Raw genomic sequence first — 20,407 nt, forward strand, 5'->3', positions numbered from 1 at the left:
AAACAGGGCCGAAGAAGGAAAGATGCTACAGAAGGCTGCGGGAGACCCCCCCTTGACTGCACACAGGGTGGAGGTGTTACAGGGCACGTCACTCATGGGGCTGACACCACAATAGCTGTTCTCCATGGGGCAGGGACTGCCTGCCCACCCACCGCTGGGGCCCATTCCCCAGGGCAGCACAGAGCTGGAGCAAACTAAAGGGCTGAGTGAGTGAATCAGCCAATGAGCGAATGAATACATGAATGAGTGCAGGATGCCACCACAGGCCCCCGTCCTAGGCCTGGGGAAAGATGTGGAAGGATAATGGGCCACCAGAGCAGGCCCTCTGGGGCTGCGGAAGCTGCAGACCCTCGGCACAAGTGACAACACAGAGCCCAGGGATGTCCCTCGGCCTGGGGTGGCAGGTGCGCTTCCTGGAGCCCGGGCAGGGACTCAGATAGAGCCTGGCAGGACCGTGTTCCCATGGTTTGGGGGAGCACCAGGGGTGTCAGGCTACAGGATCAATCCCAAAGGCCTTTAGGTAATGCTGCCTTGCACAGAAGACAGGCGGGCATGGGCCAGGGGAGACCCCAGACCAGGCTCCGAAGGCCTCGCCCCCCAGGGCACCGCCTCATTCTTTAAAATGTTGCCTAAACTTCCTCGTCTGTGGTGCCTAAGCAGGAGTGTAGCATTTGAGATCACATGATACTCTGGACCTTCACCACCCCCCGCCAAGATCAGGGAGCAGCCACGGGGAGGGGGTGAGACAGGCGGCTCGGGTGGGCACCACGTTCCCGGCGGGCACGGGAACAAAGCCAGCAGGGCTCCACGGCAGGCCTGGCTCTGCGTGAGCCTCCTGGCCATCCACGCGGCTCCGGCTAGAAGACAGACGGAACGAGCACCAGCTCTCTCCCGGGGCAGTGGGACCCCAAGGATTCATCCTGCACCACCGAAGGGTCGGAGCTCTGGGTCTGAACCCCGCTCCACCCCTGCTGAGTCCCTGCTGGGCCTCCGCACAGAAGCATTTTCCCACCAGATCCCCAGCCCATCTGGAGACGGAGGAGCTGGACGACACCAATAGTTTATCCCTCCGCCTCCCTTCAACCCCAGGGAGCTGGGGATTGAGAGGTGTGAGGCCTGGGAACAAGGGCCCAGGATTGGAGTCAGCAGCCCCAGGGGGGACCTCGGGCCCCATTCCTCTCTGGATGCAGGTAAGATCAACAGTTGCTCCGAGAGCCGAGGAGAAAAGGTCTGCGTGGCTCTTAGCAGCGCACTATGAACACATGTTTATTTTTAACAGGATTCAAAAGACATTCTCTTTCTCCAGCTCAGAACTGGGCTGGAACGCAGGACTTCCTCCTGCTTTTGACAAAACAGATTCAGCTGACTTCAGAAATGAAAATTACCAAGTGCCAGTAATTAACAGGAGATAGAAATCGTGTCCACGGCCATTCCTTCACCTACTTGTTTCATTTCAGCCCCACCGGCCTTGGGTGCCCGGTCTGTGACTGTCCTCAGACACGAGATGAAGTTTCAGAGAGGGAAAGCATTGTGCCGTCGGGGACAGGGCCGGCCTGGCACCCAGATCAAGGACCCCAAAGTGCACTCTTAGCCAGCGGGGCTGTACCCGGAGACAGCCAAGGTCAGGGAAGTTCCACTGGAGTCAGAAGGAAGGGAGGCTCGGAGGAGAAATTCAAGCAGGGAGAAAAACCGTGAGGCTCTGGGCTCAGCCGGGGGTGGGAGGGAGCTTGTCCAATCAGGTGGCCTCTGACACAATGTGCCGTTCCTTGAATTAATGGATTTTAAAAAACAGGCAATCCGACCTGGAATAAGGACACAGTACTCAGCGGTCCTGCCCCAGCCCGTGTCAGTGAGACACCTGCCCACCCCAGGTGCTCTCAGGGCGGGGGTGGGCGTGCTGTCCCCCTGCTTCCAACCCCCCGCCCGGCTCTGCTCTGGTGTTTGGGCGCATTGTGCCCTCCACAAGCGGGGGTGGGGGGAGTGGCACCCGGGGCGTCGCTGCCACCCTGTCAGGAAATAAACATTGTTCACTGCTCAGCGCCTGGCTCTCCTCCAAGGCGCTTCGACGGCTGACCTCATTTGGAACCAATTTCAGCGTTTTAATAAGCCCTTCGCTTTCCCGCATCTCTCTGACACCGTCATCCTTCACGCTGTAATCCCCCATCGCCTCTGCCACGTGAGGCCGCTCCGGCTGGCTCCACAACAACCAGACTGAAGCCAGTTGGGGACCTGACCCAGACAGGCCAGGCCAGGCTGCTCCCCAGTGACCCCAGGGTGGCTGCAGGCAGTGCCCACCCCCCAAAAAATCCAGCAATCTAGCTGACAGCTGGGCAAAAGTCGGGCTGAGAAGGGCTGCTGGGGGCTGCCGGAGATGGAGACCCCCCCACCCCCATGCCCGGGGGGCACGTCTCCGTCCCTTGTCCTGAGCATGGTTGGTTGTGATGTGAAGGTATAAGAAGCACGCCCTCCCCGCTAATCCCTCCCCCGCCCCGGTGTGTTCTCCCGTGTCTGCCCATTAAAGCTGGTGGCCCTGAGATTAGGACGGCACATCCAAGACTTGAGATGCCCAGGGCCAGGGGCATCAAGTGGGGTGGCCACAGCCTGAGGGCTGGGGGCATGCAGGAGCCCAGAACGCCCCGGACCATCTCAGCTCCTCCCTCCGCCCACTCCCTCCCCGGCTGCTGGGCCAGAGCCCCCACTGGCCCCCGAGCTCCCTGGGCCAGAGCAGTGAGGTCTCCTGACCCCTCTTGGGGCCTCAGTCTGCCCGTCCTCAGACCCAAGGCTTGCACCCCAGCCACTCATACATTCGCACACACGCACACACCCCTAACCAGTGTGTCTGGAGGTGACGACGCACACCTGGGGTGAGGCCTCAGGGCCCTGAGGAATCTTACCAGGAGCACATCCTCAGGTTCCGCTCTCTGCATCCTCCAGAAGGATGAGGACACAGCCCTCTTTCCTGAGTGTGGGGACCCTGGGGGCAGGTGCGGGTGCGCAATTTTTGTGTCTTTAGCTTTTCCGAAGGGGCCACTGCCAGAAAGGTGGCCGGTCCTCAGGCGGCACCCAGACCACTGCCCACCCCAGAGGGGCCTGAGCCCCGAGCTTGACTGCTGTGTGGTCAGGACGGAGCTGTGTGCCCTGAACCTCACTTTCCTCATCTGTAGAATGGGAACAGTGCCCAGCGGGGTGAGCGCCCAGGGACCGGTGCTGACACTTGGCTGTGACCTTGGCGGGGGGACTGCTGCTTCTGCCTCCTCACGAGGCTGCCCCTCTCGCCTCCGTAGGCCTGTGCCCACCTCTAGTTCACGTCCACAAGCCCAGTCACCTCGGAGGACAGCCACCGCGTCACCCGGAAGTCAGTCCACCTGCTATTGGCCCAGAGTTGGCCAGTCCAGGTAGGTGACAGCCGTCACGCTGCTGGGGTCTGGGCCCTGATGCTTCGAGATGCTCCGTGCGTGAGCCCAGCCCCCGCCCGGCTCTGACGTGAGGCTGCATGTGCGGGGCGTTCTCGAGCATTCAGAGCCCTGAGCGCCACCACGTCACAGGTGAGGACCCCAGACTAGAGACACGCAGATACAGGCAAGGCCACAGGCAGTGGCGGTCGGGCTGGAGGCGTCCTCGGAGGCTGGAGGAGAGGGAGGGCCTTCCTGATCCTCCGGGCAGCTCCACGCGGGCCCTGCCCGCCCACACGATGGCCTTGACAAGGGAGCCAGCAGGCAGCGGTCAACTCAGCTGCCCGGCCACGCCGCTCCCCGGATGACCAGCCCCCCTACACCCCGTTCAGAGGTCAAGGGCCACACCGTCCCGTGGTCCTGAAGCGCGGGGCTGCCATACCCCCCGTGACACCCACGGTCCCTGCCAGCTGCCGCCCAGCACCGTGGGTCAGCTGGTGCCACCCGGTCCAGGACCCTCTGACTTGCCCCCCCTCCTTAAGCCACAGCCAAGTAAAGGTGACTCCGGCCCGAAGGTCAGAGGGCCCCGCCCACCTTGGGGCAGGGCAGACCTGGAGGTCAGATCTGAGAGATGCTGCAGGGCGGCGCCTGCCGGGCTCAGTGGAGCTTCCACCCGGCCTGAGCGCCGAGCGACGTCTGAGGTCCCGCTTGGGGCACAGACTGCACAGAGCAGAAGCGTCCGTTTCCGAGGGTGCTGGGCACGCAGCCTTTCTCCTTTCTCAATATTCCCTTGTGTGACTATGTGCTAACTTATTGAACCCACTCCCTGCTGGTAAATACGTGGGCTGTTTGGTTTTTCATTTAAACCGGTAGTGGCAGCGGTGCAATCGACGATCACGCACAGCCATCCTCAGGCTCTCGTGCTTGTGATTCCTTAGGATCAGCCCCCAGAACTGGAACGGTGGGGCTAAAGGCAGCTGGGCTTCCTCATGGAAGTCACTCCCGAGGTCCAAAAGGCTCTCCTCAAGGAAGACTGTCAGCCACTGGCCAGGAGCCAACCACCAAAGGCAATACCCCCTCCCTGGAACAAATAGTTTCTTACAGGTAAGTAGGTTTTAACCTTGTTGACGGGCCAAATTCGCTATTGGGCCGGGCAGCCGCCCTCCGGCTACAGTCAAATGCATCACATACATAAACGCAAATTCAATAAAGCCTGAGGCTCGCCATCTGCTTTTCAAAGATGAGACTTTGGAAGGAGCAGGTCCCGGTGCCTGGGGGCCTCTGACATTCACGAGGTAAGAGGGGGGCAGTGATCTGCACACCCTGATCCAATTGTCTCTCCACTGATCAGGTTATGCAGAGACTTGCCCAACAGCGGGCGGGGGACGAGGCGAATTAAACGTCGGGACAGAGACGATGCTACACGTAGGTGAGGAGGTGGCGTGAGCTGGTGCAGGTGCAGAAGGGGACATCTTTCCGGGGGATGCTTGGTCAGTATCTAGAGTGACAAGATGTCTCAGTAGGGCTGGGGCTGGACTGGGTGTTACCAGCCCTGGACAACAGGTCCGCATTTGACAGTCCCCTGCATGGTGGGAGCACGGAGGTCACTGTGTGGTCGCTGCTGAGGGTCCCAGGTACATTCCAGGGTCCTGTCGAGGAACCCATCGCGTGGCATTTCCTTGGCTAGTCTGATAGATGTTACCGCCCCCCGGCTGAGATCCTCTGTTGCCACCGACACCGTCTCAGCCCAGAGGGGTGTCCTTTAAAACCAAAACATCAGCCGCCTTTCTTACGTTTGAGCAAACAGAAGCTTCAGGACAGCACTTTGAGGGACAAAGGGGAACACCACGTAAGCTGGTGTCTCCTTGGGGATGTAGAGGTCATCACCCCCAGCTCAGAAGAAGGCCCTGGAAGTTACCAATAACTTTTGTGGTTTCAGCAGTTGGATTATTTTCTGTCGTGTGGTCTCACAACGTCAAGCAGACCCAGACTTTAGTCTCCATCATCCAAAACGAAGGGATGCTGTTACATCTTGGGGGCCGGTACTTGGTACCCAGGATCTGCTGATGACTCACCCGCCCTGGAGGGGGGCCATGGGGTATCCAGGGCAAAACACGCTCTTCAGGTGTGTTGAATAACATTCCGAGGCTTCAGTCAAATGGGAGGCGATGCATACTCCCCACCCCCCAAATCCTACCAAGTGTCAGAAAGCTGTTTTTAAAAGAAAAGAATTCATAACAGGATTGGTGTTTTAAAAAAGGGAGTCTTTTCAGGGGATCAGAATTCTGTAGGAATCACAGAAAGATGCAAAGAGACAAAATTAGAGGAAACCACATTCCCAACAGGTGCTCTGAGAGGACGGCTAGAGAGGCTTGAGTCCCAGATTCAGAGCCACAGAGACAAGGCGCGTGGTGGGGTGGGAGGATGGTCAGCGTGCTTCCTTGAGCTGCTGCCCACGGACCAGCCCCGTGACCAGTCGCTCCTCCCACACGTGGTAAGCAGCAGAGAGCCGCTGAGTCCCCATATTAAAGCAGAGAGTGGTCACCACTGCAGGACATTGATCAGGGAACTACTGTCCCTGATGAAACACAGGGCACCCCCCGACCCCTGTCCAAGGGAGCAATTCCCCACCCACCTTGCCCGGATGCTCGTACCACCCCATCTTCCGTCAGAGGCTCAGAAACAGACGCAGCAGCGACAGACAGATCAAATGCAAAAATAGGCATACTGCCCAGCAGACCAAGCGTGTGAGGAAAAGCTACCCCATCACGGAGGCTTCAGCTCAGAAACAGAAACCTCAACCCCCAGGGAAGCGGCATTGATTGAGTAAGCAGAGAGATTTTAAAATAAGTATAATTACTATCTCTTTAGAGAGATAAGAGGGGTTATCGTAGTCCTGAAGCAAGAATGGGCTTTGATATAAAAGAACTAATTAGAGATCTTGGAAATTTAGAATAGACGGGCTGAGAGCAGAAAGGAAACATGTGAGGAGTAGGTTGGTGAGCTGGAAGACCAGGCCAGGCACCGCTGGAGGAATTCACCTTAAAGGGCAAAGGGATGGAAAACAGGAGGGAAAAGTGGGGACTTGGGGGACAGCTCCAGATGCCCCACAGCCAGCTAAGGGACATCCCAAAGTGGAGCAGCAAGGACAGAAGAAAGAAAACAGCCAAATGACCCAGAGCTACGGAAAGACATCCATCTTCAGACTCGGAGCCAATGAACACAGGCCGGCAGACCTGGGGCGGCCAGAAAGAGCCCCAAGAACAGAGTGAAGATGCTCCCAGAGAAAGCGAGAGAGAGTGAACACTTCCACTTGAGCGCAAACTTGAGAAAAAGAGCAAGAGAGGGAGAGAAAACTTACCTGTGGAGGCGCTTGCTAGAGCAATGCCAGTTTTCCTAAGAGCGACACAAAATGACAGGGGACCCAGATCTCTCCTCCAAAATTCTAAGAGATGGGGGCTTCCCTAGTGGCACAGTGGTTGAGAATCCGCCTGCCAATGCGGGGGACACGGGTTCGAGCCCTGGTCTGGGAGGATCCCACATGCCACGGAGCAACTAGGCCCGTGAGCCACAATTGCTGAGCCTGCGCGTCTGGAGCCTGTGCTCCGCAACAAGAGAGGCCGCGATAGTGAGAGGCCCGTGCACCGCGATGAAGAGTGGTCCCCGCTTGCCGCAACTAGAGAAAGCCCTCGCACAGAAACGAAGACCCAACACAGCCATAAAAATAAATAAATAAATAAATAAATAAATAAATAAAAATTTTTTTAAAATAAATAAATAAAATTCTGAGAGATGTTATTAAGTCCACCATTCCAAATCCAGCATTCTGCTTTCGGGGCAAAATTGAAACACTCAAGCATGCAAGGACTCATACATTTGGCCACCACCCTCCTTTCTGACAGAATTACTCAAGGGTGTATTCTGACAAAACGAAAATCTTAACCCAAGCAAGAGGAGGACGGGGGACAGAAGAAAGGTTGGGAAGATAAAAGTCAGCATACGGTGAAGTCCGGGTAATTTTGTGGTTGTCAGGAATGGGATCCATTGTCATCTCTGTATTCTAAAATATTTCCAATATAAGAAAAATAAAGAGAGTGGTGTCACAGATATTCACGTGCTCTCCACTCAGATCATCTATACGCTTATTATGCCACGTTTGCTTTAGTTTTACAAAATAAATACGTAACACATGTTCAGTTACGCTCCCTTTGTCCCTCTCCTCAAATTGAATCAGTTTTTCATCACATCTCTACTTGGGTTATGGTAATGGGTACAAAAACATTGATTTTTTAAAGCGTTTATTTTGTAGCTGGCCGACTTGCTAAACTGGTAATTGTCCTAATAAATCTCCATTGGGTTCACTTGGATTTGTCAAGTGGAATTTTCCAGTGTCAGTGAGTAGTCACAGCTCAGCTTCTGGCGGTTCAATATTTGTGTCTTTTATTTCCGTTTCTGTCATGCAGGCTCGCCAGGCCTCCCTGGCGGCGGAGACCCTGGCGTGCGAGGGTGCACAGGTCAGCTTGTTCCCGCGAGCACTTTCCATGTTTCCCCAAGTGCAGGATGCCCGCCATCGATTGTCGTCAGATACCCTTTCCTAGGTGAGCAAGTTTCTCTTTTCAAACAGCAATAGACGCTGACTGTAATTAGCTGCCCTGTCCACATCTGTTAAGATGATCCTAAGGTCTCCCTGCCTTTCTGTTAATGCAGAGCCATGGTTCTCAAACTTTTGGGCTTCTGGACCCCTTCACCCTCCTAAAAATTATTGAAGACCCTAAAGAACTCACATGAAGAATACTATAAAATTTTACTGAAGGAGGGACTTCGCTGGTGGTGCAGTGGTTAAGAATCCGCCTGCCAATGCAGGGGACACCAGTTCGAGCCCTGGTCCGGGAAGATCCTACGTGCCGTGGAGCAACTAAGCCCGTGCTCCACAACTATTGAGCCTGCGCTCTAGAGCCCACGAGCCACAACTACTGAAGCCTGCGCGCCTAGAGCCCGTGCTCCGCAACAAGGGAAGCCACCACAAGGAGAAGCCCGCTCACCGCAACAAAGAGTAGCCCCGGCTTGACGCAACTAGAGAAAGCCCACGTGCAGCAACGAAGACCCAACGCAGCCAAAAAATTAATTAATTAATTTTAAAATAAATTTTTTTAAAAAAAGCACTTAAAAAAATTTTTTTTATTGAAGGATAGAAAATGAAAATCTCAGTAAATATTGAAGGATAAGAACCAGGCTCCTTGATGGGAAGACATTGTAACATTGTAAAGACAATATTCTCCTGTACTGATTGTAATAAGTATATTCTCCACATTTGAACATCTCTGAAACTGACATATACTTTACAATTAAGGGCATATCACAGCTTAACTGGCAGCTTTTTCCTTCCTAGTAATAAATTCAATAATGATTTTTCTTAAAACAGATGATGTCTGATTTCATACGTGCTTTACATATCTTCACTCTTTTATTTTTTACACTAATGCTTCCAGCAATATTGGTGTGATTATTACCCCATTTTACACAAGAAGAAGCTGAGGCACAGAGAAGTCAAGCAACTTATCCAAGGGAACACAGCTGGGGAGTGACAGAACTGGGATTTGAGCCCAGGCTGCCTGGTCCTAGGGGTTCTACCATTCTGCACTACTCTCCAGATGTTGAGTTTCTTCAAATTAATCTGTAATTCAGTTCTATCTTAATTAAAGCCTCCCAAGGATTCCCAACCTCACAAGCTGATAATACACATAATTCAGAAGAGAAAAAAACTTAAGAAAATTTTGGCAGCAAGATAAAGGAACATTGACAGGCATTTTGCCCTTCTCGATAACAGTGGTTCCACAGAGCCGTAAAAGTTGTATCTGTCACATGCTGGGGAAGGGAGAGGCAAGCAGGACAGCAAAGGGTCCAGAAACAGACCCTTGCGTGTATGGAATGAGATTTACGATGGATGTGATTTTCACTTCGATAGGGAACAGGTGACACCTGGCTATTCATGGGTCAAAACAAAATGGAAATAAAAGTAAGCAAACCTCTGGCTCACATTTGCAAAATTCCTAAATGGGCTAAAAACTAAGCATCAAAGTCAAAGTTGCACCAATAGTAGGGAAAATATTGTGTACTTTTATCAGCCTCCCAGAAGCCCTAAAGAAAAAGCCCGACAGATCTACCCTTGAAAACCGTCAGCCTAAGCATGTTGATGGACCATAAAGAGAGATGAAGACAGACACCAGCGGGGAGGAAATATTTGCCACCCATAGAAGAGATTCAGGATTCATCTCCTGAATATGTAGCGAGCACCCACAGATCAGTATGAAGACACAAGGACTCAGGAATGGAAGAAATGGGCCAACGAAATGAGCAGATGTAAGAAAGGATTCTCAGCCACGGCAGCAGGCAGGCAAAGGCACAGTCAACCAAAGAGATGTCATTTAACGCCGAGAAATCGTGCAATTTAATCACATCCAGTATGGGTCCCGGTGTGTCTGGGAGAAGGGAGCATCGGGCAGGGTCCCAGAGGGAAAAGGACAGGTCACTCAGATGAGGGTGTCCAAGGAGGGTTTAATAACAGGGGTTTTGTGAAGAGGTGGGCCCAGCGAGAGGCCCCGGGTGAAGGGCAGGAATGAGCTGCTGTTCTCCCCGCTGGGATGAAGGGAGGAGGCCCCAGAAGGAGAGCGCTGGGTCCCAGGAGCCAGCGTGACATGGAGAGATGCAACTCTACAGAGAGGGGGCCCGGGGTGTAGAGCCCCCCACCTCGGCCTTCGCTCACCTGCCATGCCCCCTCCTTGGCCACGCCTGGGGGGAGGCTGGAAGGTGCCTGTCGCCAGTGTCCACACAAGCAGCAGCCGTGCTCACTTCTCACACGCGGCTTTCTCACCCACCCTCGTGAGCTGCATGCCGCGCCCCCGTAAAAGGGAGGGAACCGACATTCAGGCCAAGCGAGGCCCACTCTGGCCCGAGCCCCCGATGCTCGGGGTGAGAGCCCCCAAGGGAGGGGCAGGCTTGGTGGCAGCAGAGTGCGGCCGTCCCAGGCTTCTCCCAGGGGAGATGCATGCCTCACAAACGTGGCAGGGTCTCAGGGCGCACAAGGTCGCCCGACTACCCCGAACTTCTCATCAGAACACAAACGGCAAGGCTGGTGAAAACAGTGCGGCGGGAGAGGCCGGCAGGCGTCGGGAAGGGCAGTGGTGTCCTCGTGGGTGATTCTAGTTTCATAACAAGGACAGCGGCCCCGGGGTCCCTCCCCGACCTGGGAGCCACACTGCACCCCAGCCTTTGAGAAAGGGGGCAAGGAGGGTGTGGTGGGGACAGGAGCCACCAACAGAGAGAACTCATGTCCCCAGACTGACCCATCTGGGGGTGACAACGGGTCGGTGAGGAGACCAAGGACAGTGGTAGATGCCCGAGGCGGGCCCTTCCCGCCCGGCCATGTCTCCTGCTGCCAGCGCACCACTGGCCCTGGTTTGGAGACAAGGCCTGGTTTTCAGCACTGCATGCTAATGCGCCCAGATGTTCTCCCACGGCCTGGCACCTGCTGCCCCCTGCCCCCAGCCTCCTGGTGCCATCATTGCCAAGGGACAGACCAAGCGTGCAAAGGCCTGTCCATAGCCGGCAAGGAGGGAGGACCGCAGGCGGGGCTGTGGAGGGGAGCACGCCCGGTCCATGGGGCGGCCGGCGGGCGGGGCCCTGGGTAGGGCCCCAGGGTGGAATGCCAATCCCCTCCAGGCTCCATCAGAGGCAAGGAAGCTGTCTGGCCAAGTCCCACCCCCCCACTAGGATGGGTAAAGCCGGCGGGACTGGGGCTCCAGAGACCAGCACCCAGGCGCCAGGCCGGACCACCAGGAGGAACGGGTGGGATTTCATGCCCAGCGCAGCCCTTGCTGCTGGGATGGCCACAGCCTTTTCCTCACAGAGCATCCATGCTGGAGGGGGCGGGGCGGGGGTGGCCTCACCCCCACCTGGGAGGTAAGCAGACTCATGTGGCTCAGAGCCACACCTGGGGAAACTGAGGCTGAGCTGAGGGCCCAAGTTCACCCACTTAGGAAGCAGGGGACCAGGGTCGAGCCCCGGTCTGTCCACCTCCAAGCCCTTGTCTTCCCCCTGTGCTGCCCCAGGGCAGTGTGACCAGATCTACAGGTCCAGACCCAAATTTTGGACCAGCCCAGACCACGAGCCTGACCCAGGGGTAGATTCTGAGAGGACAAGACTGGGCCTGTCCTGTCCACCCCTGCATCACAGCACCCATCCCCGTGCTGCACACAGTAGGTACTCAATAAATGAGTCAGTCTGACTTGGCATAGGCGCTCATGCTCAAAGAGAGGTAAACAATTGCAGAAAAGGGGACATTAGAATTTTGATCAAAGTGTTACGTGATCCTCCTGGCATCCCGGAGGCGGCATCTCTCAAGCTGGGCCTTGTAGGGTGCGTAGGAGCTCGTCCAATGGTGATGGGTAGAAAGAGCATCTGTGGCAGAGGCACCGGCATGGGCAATGGCAGTGAGGCACGGACATAAAACGTGCACCTGGGATCAGCCAATCTGGGGGTGGTCCTAGGCCGAAGGTCTGGGGAGGGTGGTGGGACCGGCCTGCCCTGCAGAGGTTGCATTCCATCCGGGAGGCCAAGGGGGACATCTAGGCAGTTCCCGCTGGGGAGGGGCCCAGACGTGCGTGGGATGGATGGGGGTCGGGGAGAGTGGGGTGGGAGGCTCCACTTAGGGGTCTTGCAGTGGTCCAAGTGTCCCCAGGGCAGATGGGCTGAGATGGGCTCTGCCTTTTCTCTCTGGGGAGCCTGGTGGCGGGGAGGGGCTCTGGGCACACCCCTGAGCTGTGCATCAATTCCATATCCGGCAGTCACTTGCCCCTCACCGCCTCGGTTTCCTCATCCATCCCACAGGAAGGATCATCATGGCCAGTGGTCTCAGAGGGGCGTCAGGAACAGAGGGAGGCTCCGCTTCTGGCTACTCCTAGTCTGCAAGGCTGAGAATCTAGGACCAGCATAGAGCCTCAGACAAATGCTTTCTCATGCAAAGGTCTTTCATTCATTCAACAAACAGTCGCTATGGCTGGTGCTGGGAGCCGGAGACCGAGAGAAACAAAGCTCAGCCCTCATGGACCTTCCTTCCCAGTACAGAGAGGCGGAGGATGAAGGAACCATAGATGAGACAGTGCCCGGGGAATCAGGGCCACGAAGAAAGGGAGCAGACGCCGGATAGAGAAGGACCTGGCGAGGGAGGCTGAGAGTGAAATTTGTCCTCCCAGCTTCTTTAGTGGAATTCCAAACACCACGCATATCTTCCCATTTTACCGTGTGGGGCCTGGCTCGGGCAGCAGTGTGCTTGGGCACAGAACCGTAGCTGATGCTATTTAGGTCGCTCCAGGCCCCCCAGATGGGGGGTGGTGGGGGCAGCGGCCAGGCCAGGGCAGGAGGGAGCCTCAGCTTGGCACAGCCCACCCCTCACCCCTGTGCCCCGCCACCCCGGAACACGTGCTCAGCTCTGCTTCCCCACATCTAACCTCGCTGTTCCCCCCTCCCCTCCCAAACCCTCCCTCTTCCTCATTCCCCACCAAACTTGCCATCGGGAGCTGGCGGCAGTGATGGATTCTGACAGGAGAGCAATGTCCAAGTCCACGTTTCCGGTCTTTGTGCCCCAGGGAAGGTCATCTGCTGTAGGGCTTGGGTGGCTGGAGCTCATGTGGTACCTCGGAGACCGTCCTGAGGGAAGGAACGGCTCCCTCGCTATTGGGTTGAAAGGCCTCCAACCTCACACAGACCTTATTGTCGTGTCATGATGTTTGTAAGTGTCAGTCACAGAGGGGCCTCCGTCTTCATCTCTTATTAAAATGAACAGTTTTCAGCATTCTCTGCAGCCTGTGCTAATAGAAGCAGGCAGGTGACAGGAGATCGCTCTCCTTTTAGGAAAGGTTCACAATAGGTTCACATAGTCCAAACAGGCAATCTCTTATTTTTATCTCCTATTTTTTAGCAGGATTAGCGGGGGCCCCCCAGCAGCATGGGACCTGCTCAGTGTGGACGTCAGAGCCAGCGGGATCCCGGCCATGGCGCAGCCCAGGCAGGCCTTCCCTTCTCCAAGTCTCAGCCTCTTTACTGGCAAATGCGTCAAATAAAAGAAGAGTTCTCATCTCTCAGGGCTGTCAGGAGGGCTCAGGGTTAGCTAATCATAGCACAGTCCCGGGTCCAGCTCTACCTGGTGCAGGGAACCTTGTCTCATTGGAAACCTCACCCACCTCTGAGCTCCCAGATAACAGGGGCTTTTGCCCTTGTCTCTGCACGCCTCCCCAGGGTGCGGCACATCAATGGATGGATGAATGAATGAATGCGCTGCCTGGGTTTGCTCTTCCTGTGGGACAGTTTGGCTGGGAAACTGAAGATCAGATCCAGAGAGCTCTTGTTAAAGCTTCTCAACAAGGAACAAATCTCTGAAATGGAGGAAATAAGAATCCCCTGGGGCCCCATCTCACTCCCCCCACCCTCGGCAGGACTTGTCCTGAGATTCACATAAGGAGCCCTGAGGGACCCTTGGCTGTCCCAAGCACCTCACTTATCACCATGGTTTCCTCGTCCAGCAACCTTGAAGATTCCTAAAGAACAAACATATCAAGCTTGCTGTCACAACGTTTTAAAATGTTGCAGTAATTAAAAACCATCAGCGATTTCTGTTCAAACAGACCAGGCTGTCTGTTCCTACCAGGGCAATTGGAATCACCCCACCCACTCTGTGTGCCTGACCACTGGCACACACACCACACACCCGCCCATTCCCGGCCCCTTGCACGCCTGGTTGTCTGACCCTCTCACTCTCACACACTTTGATGCCTTGTTATTCTCCTGGTCACGTCCAAATGACACCCAATCCAAAGTCCTTAGTCTAGGATGTGAGTATACTCTGCTAGCCAACATCACAACATAATCACAGTGTCATGGTGTTGCCCATCACACAATTTTTTTTTTTTTAATTAATCTGTTTTCTAAATGGGCTTGGCTTGGAGACATAGATTTACTGACACGAGTGGATCTGCCACCAGCCCATTCAATCAGGCGGAACCTCTTAGGAGTGCAGATGGGGAAAACAAAACAATTCAGTGACCAAACAAAGGTTAATTTAGCAATTGCCCAAAGGTACAGGCTATTTCCATAAGTACTCACTGGTGGAAACAGCAGCCACTTCTGTCATTTGGCCCAGCGCCCATAAACTTGGAAAACTCAACGGGGTGCCCCTTTTGGTGCCCCAAGATCCACTGGGCAGCTGGAACAGAGGCTGGGGAAAGGGGGCGCCCCCTCTGAGCAGCCATTGGCTGCCCTTCCTGAAATCTCACGGACTTCCAAGGTTGGAAGGGTTCCCGGGGTCAGCTCGGCCAGCTCGTCTCTGCTTTCAGTGATGGCCAGCTGCTGCTTGGACACGTCTGGAGAAGGCAAACTCACCCCCTCCTGAAGGCTCCCAGAAAGAGAGTTGGAAAGGCTCTTGGCCGTTATTCTCACATCCCGGCAGAAACTTTACCCCCCAAGCACTCTGCTTCTCCGTCTCTCTGTAGGACCAGACTCGGGTCAGAAATAGCAGCTGGGTAAATATCCTTTGCTCCCAAGAACTTAATGCACTCCACCTGAACTTATATGTGACCGTGTGGCTGTGATTAGAAGGCTGAGTCCCCACGGTCAAGCCATGGTCCCCCCCCTACAGGCTAGCCACACTTGCCCCCAAGAAGCATGTGGCCACAAAGGTCCCGTCCCAGGCTCAACCTACAAAAGCCCCATTTGCTATCAGTGGAAAACGAACCTTTGTAAATTGCCACACATGATCCAACGTGTTGGGATTTTTTCACCCAACTTGGCCATCTGTTGGATTTGAGTTATATCCATGAAGCTCTACGTTGCGGAAAGATGCTGGTGCCGGGGACATAGTAGCTGCCGTAGTCTGCAGTTGCCATGCAACTGGAAAGCAGATTGTAGTGGAAGGAACACCAGTGGGGTGGCGCCATGACGTTCCTCCCACCCCCAGGCTTGTTTTTAGCCAACCTGAAAGAACTGTGTGTAGCTCAAATCCTTCTTTTCATGCACAGGAGAAAGTGCTATTTAAGGAAATCTGATGGTGAATTGTTTCTATAAAGTCAGACCAGTGACTCTTCATTTCCCCCACCCCATTTTTATTTTTGGAAATGGGGTTTTTGCTTAAAATCAAGCCACGCTTTCGTCACACGAAGAACAAGTTTGGTGGTGAATATGGGACGTCGTTATCCAAATGAAATCCATTCAGCCACCTCCTTGCTGGTCGTGTGACCATGGGTGAGCCAATTCACCCCTCTGTTACCATCTGTAAAGTGAAGATAAGAAACCTGACATGTTGGGAGGAGTATTCAGTCTGGATTCAGTAAAATGGGCTCGATTACATCATCACAAGCACCAGGAGCCCACCTCTCTGCACAGCACAGGAAAGAAACCAATGCTTCACGAGGTCAAGAGCTCCAGAGCCTGAACCGGTTTCAGAGGTCTGCAGCTGTCCAGACCCACGGCTGTGAAATTCTGCAGAGTGTGAATGAAAAGTAGGCATGGGAAGAAGTGGAAGGGCCTGGGAGCTGGTTGGTAAAGAGGGTTTGGCAGCGATGTTCCTTTTAAAATTCCTGGCACACATTTGCTAGGATCCAAGAAATCTTGAAAAAAAGAAAAGTTGCTCAGTTGTCGTAACGGGGATTTTGACTGGAAATGTTGATTTAAAGGATTCCTATGCCGACTCCAAGAGCATTGATTGGCTAGTTTGCACCTCTCTTATGTCTTCCTCTTTCTCTCTCTCTCTTTCTCTCTCTCTCTCTCTCTCCACCCCCCCCCCTCTTTCTCTGACTCCTTATATGGAATTTCTATTAATGTTTCCATCTTTTTTCCTAGTTTGGGGAAAACGTGGAAAATCTGGAAGAAGAGTGTTAGGAGCACATGCCTGAGAATTGGTCCAACCCATCTCCAGTCTACCGCTCTTAAGCCTAAAGTCTTCAGCTGCAAACTCAGGGTATCAACAGTATCTATCTCACTGGACTGTTGGGAGGACTAGACGAAACAACGCAGGACAAGTGTTTAGCCTTGTGTCTAGAACATATTAAGCACATAATGAGTGATGTTTATCTTGAGATAAGTGCCTGGTGGAAGCAGGTACGGCTCACAGTTAATTAATGAATCAAACACAACCACTGGTCCCCTGGGAAATGAGGCAGGTGACGTTTAATTATCCTGCTTGGAAGGGACAGAGATACAAGGGGCAGGCACCAGCTCTTCCCGTTAGTTAAGAGGAATAAGGTACTTGCCTGGTTTGTTATAAGGAAACTCTCCAGACTCAAAATAGCTTGAATACTTCTGGAAAAGTAGACTGTGACCCTTGCCAGGGGACCTGGCAGGCTGGACAGCAGGCTGGACGTTTGGAGTCTGTCCGTTTGGTCTCTTGGCCCTGCGGTGTGGCTCTGGGCAAGTTGCTTACCCTTCTGTCCTCAGCCCATCTGTAAGGTGGGAATGGACTTCCAGGAGGTTACTTTTTCCCCTGTCTGTTTTCAGTATTCTCATCTCTAGTATGGGGGTGAAGTTACACGTTCTTCCTACCAGGGTATAGCTTCTTATAGAGAACTTAAGGGTCAATAAAGCAAACATTCAAACCGTGCTTTCAGTGTGCTGGCATGGTTTTTATTGCTTAACATGTTTTGATTCAAAGCCCTTTTAATTCCAGAACTTTCTCAGTTCAGGGTCCCTGTGGTTGCAGCCTCCTCTTGAAGGTCTGTGGAGACAGAGGTCACGAGCACTCATTTCAGGTGGAAGGACCTTCCATCAGAAAGTTCTCCCTGGTACCCAGCCCAAATCAGCCTCACTTTCACTTCTGTCCATTGGTCCTAAGTCTGTGCTTTGAAGTCCCTAGGAAGAAGTCTACTCCCTTCCCTTATGGATGCCCTAAGAGGTCCAAAGGCAGCTACCAAGCCCCCAACACTGGCCAGCCCAGCCCAGAAGCAGCACTACCCCCTTCTCTAACTTGCTCCGTGGCTGCTAAACAAGAAAATGGTGGTGGTGGTTGGGGGGGGAAATCATGATAAAGGCAAGCATTTACTAAGCACTCATTGTGTGCCAAGCCCCTACACGTCGTTGAATTTCATCCTCAGACCAACCTTAACAGGCACTGCTCTTAGGCCCATTTTGAAGATGAGAACCAGAGACTTCCTGAGTAAGGACTTGCCCCAAGGTTGCACTGTTGGTAAACAGCAGCTTCGGCCTGACTCCAAATCCCAACGCTGTGGAGACGGGGAGCGCCAGGAAAGCAGGCTAAGAGCAACGGGACCCCGCGGGGCGCGGGGCGGGAGTGGGGTCGCCCCCGGGCCGGCGGGAGGTCGCGAGCCTCGGCCCTGAGCGGACGAGCCGTCAGCACCAGGGACAGCTCCCGGGCCGCTCCCCGCAGCCCCCGACGGCGGCGCGGGCGGGGCCGGCGGCGCGCTTCCCGCCCTGCTCGGGCGCGCGCCCTCCCCGCCTGCGCGCGCGCCCCGCGCCCGGGACTGGGCTGGAGCCGCGCGCGTGCCGCTCGCCGGGAGCCAGCCTGGGCGTCCGGAGCCGCGGCGCAGCCGGCGCTGGCAGGGGGCTCCCGCCTGGGCACGCAGCCGCCTCCCGCGGACCTCCGGGGCCTCTCCAGCGCCCGCCTCGCCCGCCGGGCCCCAGCAGGCGCCGCAGCCGTGGCCTGGGCGTGAGCGGCCGCTACTAGCTGCGCCCGGCCTGGGACGGACGCCGGACCGCCCCGTCACGTGCGCCCAAGTCCTCGGCCGGCCGGGGCAGCGCCGTTCCCATGGTTCAAGGTAAGGGCCGAGCGGGCGCGCGGGTCACGGGGCGTGGGGGGCAGAGGACGCAAGCGGGGAAGCCCCGGCTCAGTGCCCACCTCGTCTGGAGCGCCCACCGCAGCCTGCCTGGGCTGCCTTGCGCCGGGTCCCTGTCCCAGGCAGCTGCCGGGGCCCGGGAAGCCCGTCCCATCTCCGGCCGCCCTGAAAGTACGCCCCTGTCGAGGAGGCTGTGGACAGAGAGCGAAGTGGGCAGTGAGGGCCTGAGGGAAAGGCAGGGGCACCCACTGTGCCGAGGGATGCCTCGTCTCTCTCCCGGCCAGGGAGGAGGGATGTTGGAGAGGGAAAGTTTCCAAGAGGTGCCTGGCCCCCATTCTCTCTGCTGCCAGGGGCTGAGACCTTCCTTTACCGAGATTTGCCTTCTGCAAGACACCATGCTGGGTGCTGGACCTGCGGTATCATCCATTCAATGCACCCGGCGCCCATGAGGAGGGGGACATTGGCCCTATTTGACAGATGAGGAAACTGAGGCTCAGGGAAGTTTAGTCACTTGCCCAAGGTCACACAGCCACTAAGTGGTAGAGCTGGCCTCAGACACACCAGCCTCTGTCATTGCCACCCGCCTCACACCCATCTTTGTCTTTTTGAAATCTCAGCTTAAGTGGGGGAGGGGAGCACCAGGCCGGCATTTGGGTTTTTCCAGTCGGGGATGGAAAGACTCTCCAAACACCAAAAATCTAGGAGCAGTGTCCTGTCCACCCCCCAGCTCTGCCATTTCACCCCACTCCATGTCTTGCACTCCCAAGGCCAAGGACCACGTGGCATGAGCGGTCCTGACAATGTGCAGCCCCCAACAGCTCTGAGACTAGAATCTTGAGGGTCGAGTTCGCTGACCCTTCTCGAAGATAAGGGGGCATCCCGGAGGCCACAGCCCCAGCATGCCCCCTTGCACGTTCTCCAGGAAGCTGGCTCAGGAATGCCAGAAGGGACACCCTGCCAGCCTTCCTCCAGCGATCCCCTCCACTCAGGCCAGGCCAGGCTTCTGGGGGGCTTCCAGGAACAATGAGAACTTCCAACCCCCAAAAGTTCGGGCTTGCCAGGAAAGCACATATGCCCATCTTCCCACCTTCCCCCTTTTCTGGCGGCATTGAGGATGGAGTCTAGGTGACCAGAGCTCTTCTTATCTAAGCAGGTGGGTGCAAGCACCTTCTGTACTGGGGAAGAGGTTGTTTAACCCTATGTGCACTGACCACAAGCTTTCTAAAGAAGCTTGCGTGCTGGGAACTTGTGAAAAATCCGTCTCGCTCCTGACGCTGGGGCTCAGGCAATGTGGGGTTTTCTCCATTCATTCTTTTATTTGGTAGTGGCTTGTTAAGCACCTGCAGAACAGGATGAAAAAGACAGGGTGATCCTTGTGCCTTGGATCCTGCTGAGTTCCGGTCTTCCCATTGACTGCATTTCCAGTGGGGCTGACTGGTCCGGATTCACTTGGAAAGCTTGGAAGTGGCTTCCCGAAGGGTTTGGGGTCTGAAAAGGATGCACAGGCTCTCCCAGCCTTGGTGCCCCAGGGCTGCACAGGAGTCAGGGTGGGGAACTCTGGAGAGCCTTGCTGGCCTTTCTGGAGTGAGCCGATGCTCTGCTCCCGGCTCTGGCACACGGAGGGGTTGCAGCTTCTCCATCTCTGCCTCTCCAGCATGGGGAGGGGAGAGCGCCCATCCCAGAGCCCCCACCCCAGGCTCCAAGGCTTTGAGCCCCAGACACACGTTGCTTATGCCAGCATGATGGTCCAGCATGGAGCAGGGCGCTCGGGGAAAAGGTAGGCACGGCTGGAGGAGCCCAGACTTATCTGCCCAGTTCTGTCCGCCTTTCTGGGTGACCTTGGACGAGTCACTCCCCCTCTCTAGACCTCAGTTTCCATCTGTGACATGATGGGGTAAGTCATGTAATGTCCCCCGTGGGCCATTGCAGCTCTGTTCATCTAAGCCCCGAATGGAGTGGGTAAGCCTGGCAGGAGCTGCAGTGTTGGGAGAGTTCGGAGGGGTTTTGAAATCTCAGGGCTGACGTGAGCCCAAGCCCCTAATCCCAGCAACCCCACTTCCCACTCCAGTGAGGACCCCAGTGTTGCATGTTTGGGGGCTGGTTCTGAACTGCTGACCCCGGTGCTGGTTCTGGGTGAGCCGCACAGCGCCGGGACCCGCTCCTGCAGAGAGGCCTCTGGGC

At 55.5% G+C, this 20,407-nt stretch overlaps 1 protein-coding gene across 1 annotated transcript in view; it reads left to right on the forward strand.

Annotated features, from left to right (window-relative positions):
- Window positions 1–17,913: 17,913 nt before the first annotated feature.
- The window catches only part of FAM163B (family with sequence similarity 163 member B), a 31,388-nt gene continuing 28,894 nt past the window's right edge, over window positions 17,914–20,407 (forward strand). Inside the window, exon 1 of the mRNA XM_036856123.1 lies at window positions 17,914–18,208. The gene's annotated coding sequence lies outside the window, so the exon portion shown is untranslated. The remainder of the gene's footprint in view (window positions 18,209–20,407) is intronic.

This window comes from Balaenoptera musculus, chromosome 6 (genome assembly GCF_009873245.2).
Source record: "Balaenoptera musculus isolate JJ_BM4_2016_0621 chromosome 6, mBalMus1.pri.v3, whole genome shotgun sequence".
NCBI lineage: Eukaryota > Metazoa > Chordata > Mammalia > Artiodactyla > Balaenopteridae > Balaenoptera > Balaenoptera musculus.